Source organism: Rhinolophus hipposideros (genome assembly GCF_964194185.1).
Source record: "Rhinolophus hipposideros genome assembly, chromosome: 21".
NCBI lineage: Eukaryota > Metazoa > Chordata > Mammalia > Chiroptera > Rhinolophidae > Rhinolophus > Rhinolophus hipposideros.
Window position 1 is genome coordinate 20851961 of NC_138067.1, and position 17228 is coordinate 20869188.

The 17228-nt window shown below is 38.0% G+C and overlaps 1 long non-coding RNA gene across 2 annotated transcripts; it reads left to right on the forward strand.

Moving 5' to 3' along the window:
• Positions 1-12: 12 nt before the first annotated feature.
• LOC308489716 lies at positions 13-13445 on the forward strand. 2 transcript variants are annotated; one of them, XR_013992135.1, is made up of 6 exons: positions 13-219; positions 2944-3074; positions 6871-6981; positions 9557-9773; positions 11275-11320; positions 11795-13445. It is a non-coding gene; the product is annotated as an uncharacterized lncRNA (long non-coding RNA). The 2 variants fall into 2 exon arrangements; XR_013992136.1 differs by having other exon boundaries at positions 13-113; positions 11795-13444.
• The last annotated feature ends 3783 nt before the right edge of the window (positions 13446-17228 follow it).

Here is a 17228-nt window from a genome sequence, read left to right on the forward strand (position 1 = left end):
CCCGCCCCCGGCGCGGGGAGATTGCGTCACGCCTGGGCCTGAGAGCGACGCCTAGGAGTACCCCGGAGGGGAGGGGGCTGGCCCCCAGCGCGTCGTCCCCAGCGCCCTCTCTGGTGAGAAAACGAACTCCTTCCCCTGGACCTGCGTCACGTGAATCCAGGGCTGGGCCAGAGCTCCCACACCTTGACCCCGCAGTGACCCCTCAATCTTTCTACTCCGGTAAATTCTGGGGGTTCCCAAGCAGATCCCTGGGTCGTAGCCATTAGCGACCCTCATTTCCTGGACTTCCCGGGCCTGATTTATGAAGACTCCTCTGGGGAACTCTAGGGAACCTTGGGGCGACGTGGGCCCAGGAGAGTAAGGAGATCCCTCTGGAGATTCAGGGGACAGATGGGAGTTCTTTAAGAGTTGAGAAATGGCTCTGAGAGGGATAAGAATGGACCGGACCGTGGATCTAGGGGAAGGTGAGGCAAGTAGTGGGAAGCAGCTTAGTTTAGTGGGAAGAGGACTTTACTGCTGGATGAAATATTAGGTCACCATTCGTTGAAGATTAACCAGTCAACTCTATAGTAACATGAACTTCTGATTAACTTAACTGAAAAAAAAACACGAACAGTTAAATTTGTGCTTTGATTACAACTGTGTAAAATATGATAGTTCTGCACACAGACAAAACTAACTGAACAGAAAAATAAGTTTAGGGCCGCCCCGGTGGCTCAGGTGGTTGGAGTGCCCTAACACTAAGGTTGCCGGTTCGATTCCCACATGGGCCCGTGAGCTGTGCCCACTACAGCTAAGACTGTGAACAACTGCTCTTTCTGGAACTGGGCTGCCGTGGGCTGCTGAGTGCTGCCGGGGCTACTGTGTGCCACCATGAGTGGCCGTGGGCTACCATGTGCCGCCATGAGCAGCTGGTGGCCAGCGTGAGTGGCGGCAGCCAGCATGAGTGGCCCGCACCATTGTGAGTGGTTGGCAGCCGCCGAGAGCTGCCGTGAGCTGCTGTGAGTGGCCAATCAATGACCGACGACCGGCTGCCTCACCCGGGGTGAGCGCAAGGCTCCCAATACCAGCATGGACCAGGGAGCTGTGTCCTACACAACTAGACTGAGAAACAACGGCTGGAACTGGAGGGAGGGGGACGGTGGAGGGGGGGGAGTTTAACTATTGGAGAGATTGAATTCTGAGTGGATTTTTTTCCATTTCAGTTTCTGCGAATTCTGTTCAATAAATAATGATTACTTTTTGTTTGATTTTAAAAGTACTGGCCCGGCTCTGGTCCCTACGCTGTAGCTATCTGGCCTTAGTAAAGTCATTTTACTACTTTAGATTTGGGTTTCCACTTCTGCAAAATGAGGAGCTTGAACTAAATGAAAGCGTGGGGCTAAAATGTAGATAGAAGAACTCTCTAAACATTTTAAGTGACAAAATAAGCAAATATGTACAGTGCAGTATGTATTTTATGTTAAAAGACATATAATATTATAGTTGCACATTCAAAGGGTGCCAAAAAATGGATACACATTTTAAGACAGGAAAAAACTTAAAATTGTAATAATATATACCGATTACAAAAGATGAATACAAGTTTGACTTCTGCCATTACAAGAGGTGCTCAAAGTGGTTATAATCAGCATCCAGACACTACTGATTACGATGGATTACTGCTTGAGCAACGTTGACGAAAGTGTCCACTTGTATACTTTTTTTTGGCACCCCTGGTATTTATGTATCTGTACAGAAAAGGAACGGAAAGGTATGTAACAACTAGTTAACACTGGTTATCTTGGGAGTGGAAAGTGGAATTGGGTGATGGCCAAGAGGAACAAAAGGGACTTATTTTACTGTTTGGATTTTTTATGAGAATATTACCTTAGAGATACTAAAATGAGTAAGATATTAAAATACAAATAAAGTATATGACCTCTAAGATTATTTCAAGGGAATCCTTAGGCCTCAATCTTGATATTTTTTCACCTGAATGGACACAAAGGATCATCAAAACTATTAAACTACACACACACACACACACACACACACACACACACACACACACACACACCTTCCACCAGTGGGTAAAACATAGTGAAGCTACTGATCTGTAACCATCTAAATCAGGCTTTGCTTCATGAATATTAATATTATTCATGACAGAGAATTATTCTTTCTGTTTGGCCAACAAGGAAGTCCTGTGGTGATTCTGTTTTAGTGCTAACTGGCATTCTGGTTTCTAGTTCCTTGCTTAGCTCACTAAATTGGTATTAAAACTGCAAAAAAAGAAAGAGATCTTTGGACCATCCAGATGTATTCAAGGATAGCTAATTTTCCCAGATCAGGATATGCACTCAGGTAACTGCTCTTCAGACAAAGAACAGACAAAGGTAAATGCAAGCAAAACCTCTTTTTGACTACCTGCATTATTACGCAATGCGAAGGTGTGTCTGAAAAACACAGGTGATTTCCTGGTTTGATGCTGCAGTCCCCAAAGGGCGGGTCATATCTCTGCTGTATATCCTGTTTTAGAAATCTTTACTCCAAACAATCCCGATTTCTTTGGTCATAGTACATGTTGATCGTATGAAGCTCCATAGTGTCAGTTTGACAGAAAAGGTAGTGATAAGTAAGCTAATGTAGCTTTTAGATTTAACACACTAAAATAACCAAAAGTTACCTTATTTCCCTACATATCTATATTATTCTCCGTTATCTGGATAATTATGTGTTTATATTAAGTGAACCTGGCATCTAAAACACTGTAACTGACTCAATAAATAATTGTTGAATGAAATTTCACAAAGATATCCCACAGTAGGAGACTTTCCTTGCTAATTCTTTTGCTCCCACTTCCTCATTTCTACTTCTCTAGTTAACTATTTGCTATCTGTTTTCAATCTCATATGAAAGTCCTTCATTTTATTTTACTGAGTTGGTTTTTTTTTTCCACAGAGTTTAAAGAACTGATGAAGTGAAAGGAGATTTTTAAAGGTATTTGGGACATTCGGGCACTGAAGAGCTAAACTGCAATCTGTTTTGTCCACCTCTTCTCTTTCCCTGGATTCCTATTGAATTCCTTTGATGTGAGTAGATTGAATTTGTGTGATGGGAGAGCTTGAGCTACTCTGTTGGTAGAAAAACAACAAAACCCCACAGTGCTGGTTATTCTTCTCCCTCAGCAGGCAGGAGTTTCACACCATCTCTCTGGGTCTCCTTGTTCCTCCTTTGGTGATTTTTTTTTTCTAGATTTGTAGTACAGGCAGAGGACGCTCAGACAACTATCCCAATTCTTTTTGACATTCAGGAATCAAACTTGAACTTGTAACTTGGCAAACCATGTGTGTCATAACAATAGGAGGAGGTGGCATTTTTCATACTGTCACATCTTCCTGCTTGTATGCTTCAGCATGTAAAGGTGTGATTTTAGGAAAGGAATTTCATCTTTGAATGCCAGTGATTGACAACAAAAACTAACTTCAAGCAACATAGAAATTACCAAAATACTTATGGATTTTGCTTTCCCTAAAAACATGTTGATGTTTCGTGTTAGATTATTTTTCAAAAGCTTTTCTAGAGGTCCCAGTGTTGAAATGTGTAACTTTTAAGCTCGTGTTTTATCTTCTCTGAACAATTCTATGTCCTCATTTCTACAGGCTTTTAATGTTATGTGATCTCTTCCAATGGGGATTTCCCTTTCAAATTCATTAATATTTTATTTAGAAAGAAGTCTTATAATGTCTCCATAAGTGACTAATATGTCCTTAGGGGAGGGGAATCTCCCTCTGTTGTCTGCTTCCTCTTGCATTTGCCAAAGAGTTTCATGTTTGTCAGAAACTTCCTGCAGAACTCTCAAAAGTTTCAGTGAAAACACTGATGACTGGAATAAACTGGAGGAAACCTAACCCTTACTTGAATTGCAAGAGTCATATCTGGGTTCACAGAGAAGCCAGTGCATCCAGGCCATTAGTTAGCAGTCAGGAATTTATTACATGGGGCTTGTTGAATGAATAAAGTGGATGCTGAAAAACTGGAGCCCTCATGACACTGATAACTTTCTCTTTCTCTGGGAAACTTGCTCATCAGGCGATTTATGAGTGTTGTACCTTCTGGTGATATTATGTTCAGCTCTGTTTGCAAAGCTGATCACCTTTGCCTTCCAGTCAATTTGCAACTGGTTGTCAATCACCTAAAACTCTTGGAAAGAAGTAAAAGTGAGTAATAACGCCAGGCAGCCCAGATCACTGAGCAATTTACACCCCTACTGGCCCCCACCCCCTACCCTCCTCACCCACCCAGTGATATATCTCCTAAGACCTTACTTACCAGTTTTGGAATTTAAAATAATGTTTATGACTTGTGGGAATGTGGGAATGATTATTATAGTGATCAAATCATTTAAAAATTTCCAAAGACGGTTCTGTATCTTGACTGTATCAATATCAATGTCTTGGTTTTGCAACATGTTACCATTGGGGAAAACTGAGTAAAAGTATACTTTGGAGCTCTCTGTATTACTTCTCACAAATTACCTGTGACTCTACAATGACCTCAAAATAAAAAGTTTAATTTTAAAAAGTTCCCAAAGGTTTAAAATGTAAAAGAATATTCAGATTACTGAACTTCTCTCTCCACCAAGGCGAGCACTTTATTTAGTCAAGCTTTTTCACATGTTCAGGAACCATTAAGTTTTAGCTCCCATGCAAATTTTTCTGGAAGGGCTTCCTTACCCTTTTACAAACACACCAAAAAAAAAAAAAAAGCCATTTCTTCTATCAAGTCACAGCTCAAGTAGTACTAAACTCATGAGTAGAGGTAGTAGCTGACATGTTTTCTTTAAGTCCAACTTATTTTCTGTTGCCTTTTTCTCTTTCCTCTTTGCAGTGGATCACATGAGTGAATAACTCCTGATAAACTGCAAAACTGATGATCTCTGATTATGAGGATGGTTCAGGCGAAATAAGTATTGCACATGAATACAGTTTTCTGAGTGCTCCGTAAATAGCACTATTTACTATTGAGTTTTACTATAATCTGTTGATAGAGGGAAAGCTGTTAGTCAAACTTCTAAACTGATTTTTGGGCATTGTTTAGCCAAATCTTGCAGAGGGTGTTTGGGTATTACTTAGATAGTAGGGGTCTAAGGAAAACCCAAAATAAATCAAATTTAGGCAAAGCCAATGGTACCCATTTTGTTACCATGAACAACGGGGATGACATTGATGGTGTACACAGAACTTGTGAATTTTAAATTGCATGTCCACATATTCTTTTATTTGATCCTGATAATCCATGATCCATATTATTGTCCAGAAATATTTTATCCTCTTCTTACAAATGAAGAAATTTAAAGTGGAGTACCCCAGTGATTTTAGATAAATAAAGCAAATTCACACTGTCTTACCTAAATTGATTCCTTTTTAAAAGGAGATAATACTCTTGATCTTCCAGGGTTCTATTTGTAACACAATCTGTTAACCTGGACAAACATAAATGTTTGTCGGTATTAGTATTGGTGTAACGACAGTTTAGCATTTATCTACAACAAGTCCAGTTCTACTGTGATTTCTTTTCCACGCAATGTATTGGGCAAAGACCATTTTCCTACTTTGGACTTGGCTAAGCAACCTTCTAAGTACTGAGCTTTGTGTATATTTCAGGTTCAAATGTAGTAGTCTTATGTCAAGATTTGTATGCAATGGCAGAGGAACTCTGTTTATTCTCTATTAGGTGATGAATATCACTTTTATTTTACAGCAGACAGACAGGGTGTATAATTTGGAGGCTCAGGTTTTCCATACTTATGAAAAGCCTATTTCCTCATGCTCAGTCATCAGTTGATAACTCAGGATAGTAAGACTGATGGCGGTGCATAACAAATAGGGCAGGTTGCATTTGTTACCTCAACAAACATGACTCTATTTGTTCATTTTATGACATAATGTGGTGAAAAAGCATAGGAATTTACAGTCTGAAGATTTGGTCTTGAGTTCCAATTCAACCCGTTACTCCTAATCATGTGATCGTGGGAAGCCATTTAACTTTTCAGTTTCAAGTTTCTCAGCTGTAAAATGCAAATATTAAGGTTTGTAATAACCTACAAACCTCACATAGGTGGTATGGGGCTCATACCAAACTATATATGAAAACATTTTCTTAAATACAAATCACAATATGCATGCTCCTTTTTTAAATAACTAATCCTTTTACTACAAAAATAACAAATGTTCACTATGGACCATTTGAGAAATAAATTTAAGCTGAAAGAATAAAATAAAGATCACCTATACAAGCACCGCACAGAGCAATGGTTTTCAACCGGTAACAGGTGTCAGAATCTGAAGGGGTTGTTCAAACATAGATTCTTGGGCTCTACTTTCAGAGTTTCCAATTCAGTATTTCTGGGGTGGGCCCAAGAATCTTCATTTCTAGCAAGTTCCCAGATGAAGCTGGTGTTGCTGATCTGGCTGAGTAGTTGTTTCAGGCCAGTGGACATTCTCATCATTCAGGACATCCATTCTAATTGAATAGTGCCTTGCTGTACTGATTATTGAGTATGTTGACTATCACCTCTGACATAATTCAAATATTTACCATAAAATCAGAATTCGTAATTCAAAATATTTCTTCTTATGCTTATTTTCTTCCTCTTGTTCTCCTTAGTTTGAGGCTCCTTCACCCCAGGATAGGGATATCTTATGACAAAGAAGGCCCCTCCTTGTTACTAAATTATATATCTTTTAAAAAATCACACATCTTAAATAACAGTGATTAGAAACATAAAAAACAATAATTTAGAGGTGAAAGACCACCTAAACTCTTTTTGTTTCTTATTTTGTAGGTATGTATGTGACCAACTCTATTATGTTCTTTATTTTGCAGCTAATGTGTAAATTAAATGTGAACACTCTGCCCCAGGTTCTAGTGGAACAGCACCTGATAGAAATTGCTAAGAACTGTAATGTGCCATATAAATCCAAGACAACAATTATGGTGAGTACTTTCAAGAAGGAAGAAGTGACTTAAAGTTCAGATTTTTATTGTGCACCAAAATATTTTTTTTCTTAGGAGGGTGGCTTTCATAGTAGCTCTGACAGGACTGTAAAGCAGGTGAAATTTGTACCTTTTTTTCTGTCCACATTTCCTGAATAGAGCTTGACTTCTGATAACTGTCAGATGACCCTTCAAGGCTGTTCACAATAAAATAGAAAACAAAGATGAAGGTACCTAAAGAGTTAAACCCAGAAGTTTGCAAAACATTTGTAGTTCTGAAGATCTCAACTTTGTCCTGGGGATATTTTTGCATTTTAATAAAGAGATCGTGGAATAAAGGCTACAAGATCCAAAGGCACAGGGCACAATCATTTAGTCTTAGTTAAAAGTATGAGTGCAGTAGTGAAATGACCCATATTCACATCCTAGCTCCACCATTTATTAACCATGAGACCTCCAGCAAGTGACTTACCCTCTCAAAGACTCAGTTCTCAGGACTGTAAGAAGGGAGATAATAGTAGTTAATGGTTATTAACAAATCTCATAAGTTTGTTGAGGTGATTAAATGAGCTAATACATATAAAGTACTTAAATGCAATGCCTGGCACATCACAAATGTAATCAAGTTTTGCTTTTTATCATCATCATTATTATCACAGAGGGTGGATTAGGCTTTTAAAAGGTGGTAATGGCCTATTTTAGGGCAGAGGGATTTCTCCCTAACGCATCTCAAATCATTTCACATGGGGAGCAACTTGTTTTAGCAATTGATAAAACTGTCTCTGGTGACTTCTTTATAAAAGATGGCCTGGTACTCAGGTGCCAAGCTTATGCTTAGAGCAGGCATGAAGCCAGAAGAGGAGTCTGTTCCATCCTCTGTGTTCCCACTGTGCTGCCTTCCAATTGCTGGGGCCGCTTGTACCATGTTGGACGGTTGTCTTTTCTGATGCTTTGCTCCTGGTGGTTTCCTGATAGGGACTCTTACTCATTTTTACTTTTTCAAAGAGTTATATGGTTCACTGAAAAATGATACATTGTAAAAATGTAGACAATACAGAAAGGGACTGTGAAGAAGTAAAAGCTACATGAAATGCCACTAGAGATGTGCCCAAAGGGTCAGCCTTGGACTCCTTTTCTTTCTTCCCTACATGCTAGGTTATTTCATCCAACATTGTGGTTTTCAGTACCATGTTTATGGTGAGGTCTAGCTAAGGCCTCCAGGCTGATATATCCATCCACCTTGAAATCTTCACTTGGATATTTCAGAGGCATCTCAAACTCAGTATGTCTAAAAGTGCTCTTACCTTTTCCAAGTGCTCTTTACCTTTTCCAAGAACCTACTCATCAACATACAGTTAATGGCAGTTCTATGCTAGGGCAAAAATCTTGATATCAAAAAAAAAATTTTTGATATTCCTTTACTTTTCCCTTTCTGTCAACCCTTAGCCCCCAACCAATCTTTAGGAAATCCTAGTTACTCTATCTACTAAATATGTCCAGAATCCTGCTACTTCTCATCACCTCCACTGATAGTACCCTGGTCTAAACTGCAATAATCTCTACGTCGGATGATTGCAAAAGTCTCTTAACTGGTTTTCCTGCTTCTACTTCTCTTGCCCATTAATTCATATTCAATATAGCCATCATAAATCTGGTTAGTACCTAAGTCAGATCATGTCATTCCTCTGCTTTGAAATCCCTCCAATGGCTTTGTATGTCACTTAAAATAATAGGCAACAGCTTTTGTATGAAAACTACACCCACTCTCACCTCTTCTCTGTAGCCTCAATCCCTTCACTCTCCACTTTGTTTACTCTGCTCAGCCATGCTGGCCTCTGACCTCCTTGTATTTCTTCAAACACACATAGCTGATTCCCACCCCAGGACCTTTGTACTTCCTGTACTCTGTGTTCCCTAGCTCTCTGCCTGGTCCCTCCCTCACTTCCTTCAAGACTGTATTTAAGTGTTCTCTTCAATAAGGCCCTTACTGCCTACCTTCTCTAAAATGTCAACTTCTTCCCTCTTCTCTGCTTTATGTATTTTTCTCTATTGCTCTTATCTCTATCTAACATACATTTTGTGATCTTTTTTGTTATCTGTCTCTCCCACTGGAATATCATCAGCTCCTTGAGGACAGGGACTTTTGTCTGTTTCGTTCACTGTGACACTCCCAGTACTGTGCCTGGTTTATATTAAGTAGTCAATAGAGTTTGTCAAATGAATGAATAAATCCAGAGTACCACTGTTAAGGTTTGATGGCCTTTCTTGTAGATATTGCTATGCATATTTATGTCTAGCTTTTAGTCATTGGTGTACCAGTGTCTGACATCTTAGGTACTCCAAACACAGCCACTGGAAGAGAGAGAGAAAGAAGAAGCACTTGGGCCAGAAAAGGTTGCTTTTCATCATCATTGACTTACACTAGACTCTAAGCTTCATGAGGGCAAGGACCATGTCTCTTTGCTCACTGTTTCTTCCCCAATGCTTCCAAGAGTACTTGGCATGTAGTACGTATGCAATAAACAAATGTGAAATAAATTGAGAACCCAATGTGATTCTTACCCTCTTGCCTTAGGCTGAAGCCCCAGCAGACCAGGTCAGTGTTGAATTTACCAACGATGTCAAGAAAGGTGCCCTTGGCAATAGCGCTGGAACTGTAGCAGGATGTGGTGATTCACTTGGGGCATCTGCCAATGTCTGCATCAGCGCCCTTAGGGCCCTCAGGCCCTCAAGGCCCCAAAGAACTGCCATCCCCAGTTCCTTGTTTCTCATCCCTTCTTCGTGAAAGACAGGTCAGTATAGAAACTGAATCTGAAATAGGAATACCAAGTGCTACTAGAATGTATTTCTAAATGAGCCTTTAGAATGGTAAAATGATCTTTGTGAAGTTTCTTAAGGCCAGAGGGCATATTTGTAATCATTAAGCTTTTATTTGATGTGTTTTTATGCTGATTTCATGAGAAAAGAGGGCTATAGTCTTCTATCAACCTCTTGACAGTGCCACACTACAGACTTCGAAGAACATTTGTATGAGCTAGACAAATTTGAAAGTCTTTAATATACAGTGATTTAGACTCCTGTTTCAGATTAGATATATTCAATTTATATGTAATGAAAACAGTTTGCTTTCATGTTGAAAATAGTATAAAAATCTCATAACTGTGTATGTTCATAAATCTGAAGCAGTCAAATGAGTGAAACCTAAAGAGACATAGGCATTAATTTTCTTTACTCTTTGCTCCTTCAGTATGAAGTAAAGAGAAATTGTTTTATTCTTTTCACCTTGTTAGGCATTTCTGACCCCATGAAGCTCTTTTTTTTTTTTTTTTTAAGATTTTATATTTCAGATGTAATTTAATTCTGATTTTCCTTGTTGAAATTATTTGTCTGAATAACACCTTATGTATTGCTCACCTTCTACTTTTGGGATGTAAGTCCTCTGATTTAAAAATTAAACAAGGAAAACTTTATGGAAAATTTAAACATCTTCAAAATTAGAATAATATAATGAACTTCCATGTACCCATCACTCGTTTTCAACAGTTGTCAACATTCTGCTGCTCTTACTTCATCTAGCTATTTCTTCCTAACACTTATTTTGAGAGGGAAGGAATTTAAAGCAAATCTCAGACATTATATGATTTCACCTTTAAATACTTCAATATGTATCTTTAACACATACCCTTTGTTTTTACAATATAAAATAATGTCATTGTGATGCCCAACACAATGAAAAACAATTTCTTAATATCATGTAATATTTTATATTAAATTTGCTTATCTCTGAAATGTGTTTTTACAGTTATTTTGGGGAAATCAAGATTCACATATTGTATTTGGATGATATGTCTCTTAAATCTTTTAATTTCTAACACTGCCTTCTTTCTGCCTCTTCTGCCTACAAGATTCACATATTGTATTTGGATGATATATCTCTTAAATCTTTTAATTTCTAACACTGCCTTCTTTCTGCCTCTTCCTTGTTTTGCCATTTATTTGGTGGAAAAAGATTTCATTACACTGAATCATCTTTCACAAATAGCATCTCCAGGTTCAAAGATAAAAGATTTCCCAATTCTTGTATGAGGTGACAAAAGAAGCAAAACCCAGTCCCTCCTAAAGCTAATTTCCAGAAGGCATAAAAAGAACTTCACCTCAAACAAGAAGGAAGCTTGACTGTGATAAAGTTAACTTAATTTTAAGAAATGTATTTATTGAAGGCTTACTATAAACAAAATCTGTCTTGGGAAACTCGGACCAGTGGCTTCCCAGTGATTTTTTTATTTTTTCCAGAATGACTCCTATGAGAAGAATGATTTGTTTCCTACACTGATTACAAGTAAGTATAGGGAATACTGGTGTTAGTTGAAATTGCTTCATATTTGTTGAAGGGATTTTAATTGTTATAAGACTATTCTCCCTCCATTGATGAGAGAAGTTATAAGTGATTTACCAAGAGTATAATGTGTTCCTTTATGGTAACTCACAGTTATCAAAGTGAATGTGGATCTCAAAGAGATCTTTAACACAGAAAAAGTTTTAAAACCACTGCTGCACTAGATCATCCTGTCACCTGTTTTGAAAAATTGTGGTTTTTGTTTTTTTTTTTTTTTAAGTCCAGATTGCCCTTGAAGGAGATTGCCAACAAAATGTAAGCACTACCATCATTTACATGTTGGGGGAATTTTCTAGTTTTTTCAGCCATATTATATGCTGTTCTCTCAAAAGCAATAAGAGCCTACTGTCTTTGAGGCTGGGATTTCATTCTGGAGGACATTGTTGTCAATTTAATTACATTTACTGAAACGAACAGGTCCAGGATTCAACCCCCAAAGTTCTCCAAAGCCAGAATCAAGAGCCAAGACTGGTTTTGGTGACTTTATGCTGCCTGATTTGCCCGATGTAGAACCTCAAGCAAGCCTATCTATTGATTGTTATGATTCCGAGGAAGTCGATTTTGAAGATTTTAACTGGAGACTTGAAATGCTGAAGAAACCCACATAATTCCTTAGTCCCAGATTGAGTATTTACCTGGGAATTAGGACTCCGGGGCACAAATTTTAATATGGCCACCGATGTGTGCATCTGAAGTTTTCTCATTTATTAATACAATTCCTTCTATCTCTTAAATTCTATGGTTCTCTGTCTAATAATGTATGTGTGTATACATATATAATCATACAATTATTCTTGTTCTTTAAAATTCTGTACTTCTTATATGAAGATTCCTCACCTACAGGATTTTATTAATTGAGTCAATAAACTTTTGTTTTCTCCTGGATTCTTATTTCTTTCATAATTGTCACTTTTTCCAGGGAGGCAGAATGGTGTGCATTAAAGTCTCATCTCTGTGCTTAGTCGCTATGAGACTTTTGGCAAATGGTACCTCCTATCAGATGTGCATAAGAGAGCTAAGGAACTAGAGGGAAGAAAATGAGTATCTTAAGGAATGTGCAAATACTAAGAATGAATGAGAGAAGTGTTGTCAGGAAATCAGTGGACTCCTGCATGCCTCGGTTCAAATTTAGACTCTACCACTTGCCAGCTGTTAGCCTCCTTTATCTCACCTGTAAAATGGGGATAATAATGAGGATTAAAAGAAATAATGTATATCAAGCTCTTAAACACTTAGTAGGTGCTCAATAAATATGTTTCCTTTCTGGTTTCTATTATTTACTAAGTTCCAGTGGACTCAATGTTAGAGATTCTTTGAGACTGGGTAAAGGAGAGGCTAAGAAAACAAGATGGCCAAATTAATTATTTTTTGTTTGTTTCTTGTGTAACTGGCATTTTTGTCTGTTTGTTTTTTTTTCTTTTTAAGAAACTCTATTTTTAGAGCAGTTTTAGGTTCACAGAAAAATGTCAAATTAATTTTAAATGCAATGATAAGTTACGCAAAATCTTTATTTCAGAATCCTATTTTATGTGTCCAGGAACATTTACATGGCTCCTTTTGCATGTGAAAAAGTGAAATCTACACCAATTTCTCTCTTTCAAAAAATCGGTTTGGTCTTGAGAGTTTTATTCTAGGATATCTCCCTCCTTATCAAAGAACAAACTTATTCAAGGAACATGGAATTAGAGGGAGGATCTTCCAAATCCAAGGCCAGGGACTGATCTGCACAGCAAGTTGGCTACCTCTCCTCTGGAGTAAGGCACCGCACCCTGGCACCGGTTGGAGTTCTAGATCATCCTCTGGCATGTGTGAGGAGCTTGGCGGGCAAGGAGATTGCTGTTCCCTGAACTGGGTACCAGGAACTGGGTGCCCCAGTTACCGTGGATGTCCCAACACTTCTTGGACTTCCCAGGCTCATTTAAAAGCAACTTGCAGGACTGACTGATTTTAAAGAAACAAGGATGGGACTGTACACCTAAAGGAGAACAAAACCAATTTACTGTGGATCCTTCTTGGCATATAATGTTGTTCATATTAAAGCAATAAAATCACTTGAGTGGGAAACAGTGAGTCAGAAGCTCTGCTTTGTTTCTGGATGGTGCATCTTCTCCAGTGGCGTCGGTTTTGTCTTCCCTAAATGGCAGCATGGCACCATTTCCTCAGTGTTTGACTTGGTTGCAGTCTCATACCTGGTGAGATTTTTCACTCAAAAAGTTCCAACATAATACAAAATCATTTACAAACCAAGTGTAACTACACTACAAAAAAGAAAATATAACCTAAATATGACATAAAGCATCTCAAGTGGTATTTCAGGCTGCCTCTTTAAAAAAAATCTGTAAAGCAAAGAGGGAACTTGGCCAAGCCTCATATCCTCTTTGGTCTTTACTTTGAAGGAACATAGAGTAGATTTCCCCATGTTCTTGGTAGGAGGTCAAGAGTGTATGGAGTTGGCTGTTAGAATTTTAAGTTTGACATCAGGATTTTGTCATAACTGAAGGATTAATTCCTAAACCCTTTTCTCAGGCCAGGATAAATGGTGATTAGGACCATGCTTCAAAGAAATGTGAAAATGCTTTTTGCAAAAGCATTACATAAATGACAGAGGGACTCATTTCTCCCTGACTTTCAGGCTTATTTATAGATTCCAGTCACTCAAATGGTAACAAAACAGGCCAGTGGAACTGCCTCTTTGACTCACGACACTGCATTTCCTATAGGGTTGTGTCCCCTCTTCATTCTCCTTTCTCTACTGAGATCTCTGGCACATGGAGAGCAGGAAGAGTTCCCTGTGGAAGATGCTGACCATATTTCCACAGAGAGGGCTTTCCTCGTCTGCTGTAAAGGTCATATGGCTTCAGCTGATGATACTGAGTTATTTAAGAACCCCTCTGCATCTAAGTCCAAGAGAGTTGGTTTCCTCTGCCCCCCATTCCTCCCCCCACCTCCCTGCTCAGGAACACAGAGTCCAACTGCATGCCATGGCTTCCAAAAGCCCTCTTTCACTGCTGTAGCTCCTAGTGATCTCTCACTTTTCTGCTTTTTTTGGGAACTCGGACGTATCTGCTGAGTAATAATATCACTGATTTTTTTGGATTTGGGGACTTTAAAAAAATCTATTTTTCCTCAATGAGATTATAATTATCTGGAAAGTATGGATAGTCCAATTAGAAGTGCCTGTTATAGATTCTGTACACCCAGAACAGCGTGATGTAGTTGAAAGAGTCAGGCAGCACGTTTGGTGAATGATTACTATATGCGCCAAAAGATATATTCAAAGTTGAAAGGTTTAGATTGGAGTCTGGTCTTTGCTGTACATAAGTGTGACAAATCATTTCATTTCTCTGAGCTTCTGTTTTCTCATCTCTAAAATCGGGATAGTAAAATTTATCCTAAAAAGAGATAATATTTGTTGAGCCCTTAGTATATGTCAGCTGCTGTCCTAATATTAATACTTCAAGTGTATCAGCTCATTTAATTACCACACCAGCCTTAAGATGCCAATGCTACTATTAACTCCATTTTACAGATGGGGACACTGAGGTTCAGAAATGCTCAGAAATGTTAAGTAACTTGCTGAAGGTCACACAATAAAGAGAGGAAGAGCAGTTTTAAACCCAGGCAATTTAATACCAGAAACCAACACTTTTAAGTATTCTATAATGCCTGTATGCTTTACAAGCTCATGGTGGGTGAGAAGCAAATGAATGAATGCATATGAATACACTTTTGTAAATTGTAAAACACAATGCACTACTGTTACTTGTAGTGGGCAATCAATAAATTGTCAGGTGGCACAAAAAAGTTTTATACTTATATTCTTATGACGTTGATACTTTTCAAAGTGCTTTCACACATTTGATCTCTCTGCATAATAAGCTGCTTTGAATCCATTTTGGAATAAGGCTAGTCATAAATAAATACTGGCCAGCTGAGGAAATAGGCCCCAAGATGGTAAATACTTTGCTCAGGGCACAAAGTGAGTTAAACCCAGCCAGGATGGGCATCCGAGTGGTCTCACACCTGGCCAAAAACTGAAGTTTTGTTTTTGCTGTTTGTTGTTATTATTTGTTAAATTGAACTGTACAAGTTATCAATAATAAACAAGACCATAAAAATAATGATCTTTTCTCTCAGCTATTATCTCTTCCTAGAAATTTGTTTAATCCTTTCAGGCTGTTGCTATTTTAAAAACAAAAATCTCTTTTAGCATTTGAATCCATAAAACTGCATTATCTTATAAGGCCTTTCGTTTTCAAAATGTAAAACTTTTTTTTCAAATAAAAGTACAGTATGCTCCTTGAAAAAACAAAACATAATAAAGTAAAAAATCCTCTAAATCCCACCATCCAAAGATAATCATCTTTAGATTTTAGTATTATCCTTTAACTGTTTTCCTATGTATATACAGTACACACTTTTTACAAGCTCATTTTATAATAATGTTTTGTAATGTTTTTAAAAATCTGTGAAACCATAATAACCTTCATTTTTATTGGCAGAATAGTGTTTCATTTTATTGATGTGCTGTAATTTATTTATCTGAAATTAGGGATTATGTTTGAGTAGATGTTGATTAAGTCTTCCCAAATTTCAATTGCTAGCCACAGAAACCAAAGATTCCAGGGTAATGATGACCATGCTATGTACTTGGTCAATTGCTTTTAGTTTTCAGTTACATTGAAGGAGGCGTTTGGTAATTATAAAGATAAATATAAGTTAAAAAAAATACATGAAGGGGGTTTGCCTTTTATAATGTCTGTCATTTTCTCTTTCATGCTCTTATCATTGGCATGGTAGAAAACAGCTCCATCTTCTTTCTTAAGAAGATGGCTTAACTTTTCTTTTGCTGTTTGCAATGGTAAACATTTAAATTCAACCTCTAAGCAAAATTTGTCATGTTACAAACAGAATACTTTAGCTAACTGCTTTGCAAATTCCTTACTTTTTTTTAAACCCCACTGCCCACCCTATAAATTCCTTACTTTTACGGGAGCCTCAAACTGTAGTACTTTAGCATGTGTTCATGCATAGCTATACCTCAGAGGAATCCATGTCAAAGCATCATCGTAGTGTACTAGTTTTACACTACTATAGTCAGCCCTTGGTATATGTGAGGGATTGGTTCCAGGACTCCCACGAATACCCAAATTCAAGGGTGCTAAAATCCTTTATATAAAATGGTGTAATATTTGCATATAATTTAAGCACATCCTTCTGTATGCTTTAAATAATCTCTAGATTACTTATAATACCTAATACAATGTAAATAGTTGTTATATTATTTAAGGAATGATGCAAAAAAAAGTCTGTACATATTCAGTACAGATACCTGACTACATAGTACACATCAGCAACAATGTAACATTTTCCCCCCAAATATATTCTAGCTGGGGTTGGTTGACTCTTTTTAGAAGCAACTAGAGGATACTGAGGGCCGACTGTATTTAGGGCTGCACTGTGATCCAGGGATGCACTGTACAATGGTTGTATGGAGGGGATACAAGGTGACTGAATTCCATAAGCATTTTACTCCCCAAACCATTTGCCCTTGGTTGATTCCACCCTGAGTTTGGGTATGGGTGTGGGTGGGTGTGTGCCGTTTTCTAATTTGCAAGGTGGCATGGTATAGCAGAACCCCATGGAGGATGGGGAGAGTCTTTCAGTAAGTCAGTTTCTCTGTGCCGCAATCTTCTTATTTGTAAAACTAAATTACATATGCCTGTCTAGTCTGACTCAGAAGATTGCTGGAAGATTAGATTATACATATACAAAATGCTTTTGATAAACAGTGTGGTGTCAATAGTTAATAAAAAAGTATTACTATTATTATGCCCTTGATCTTTTTCTC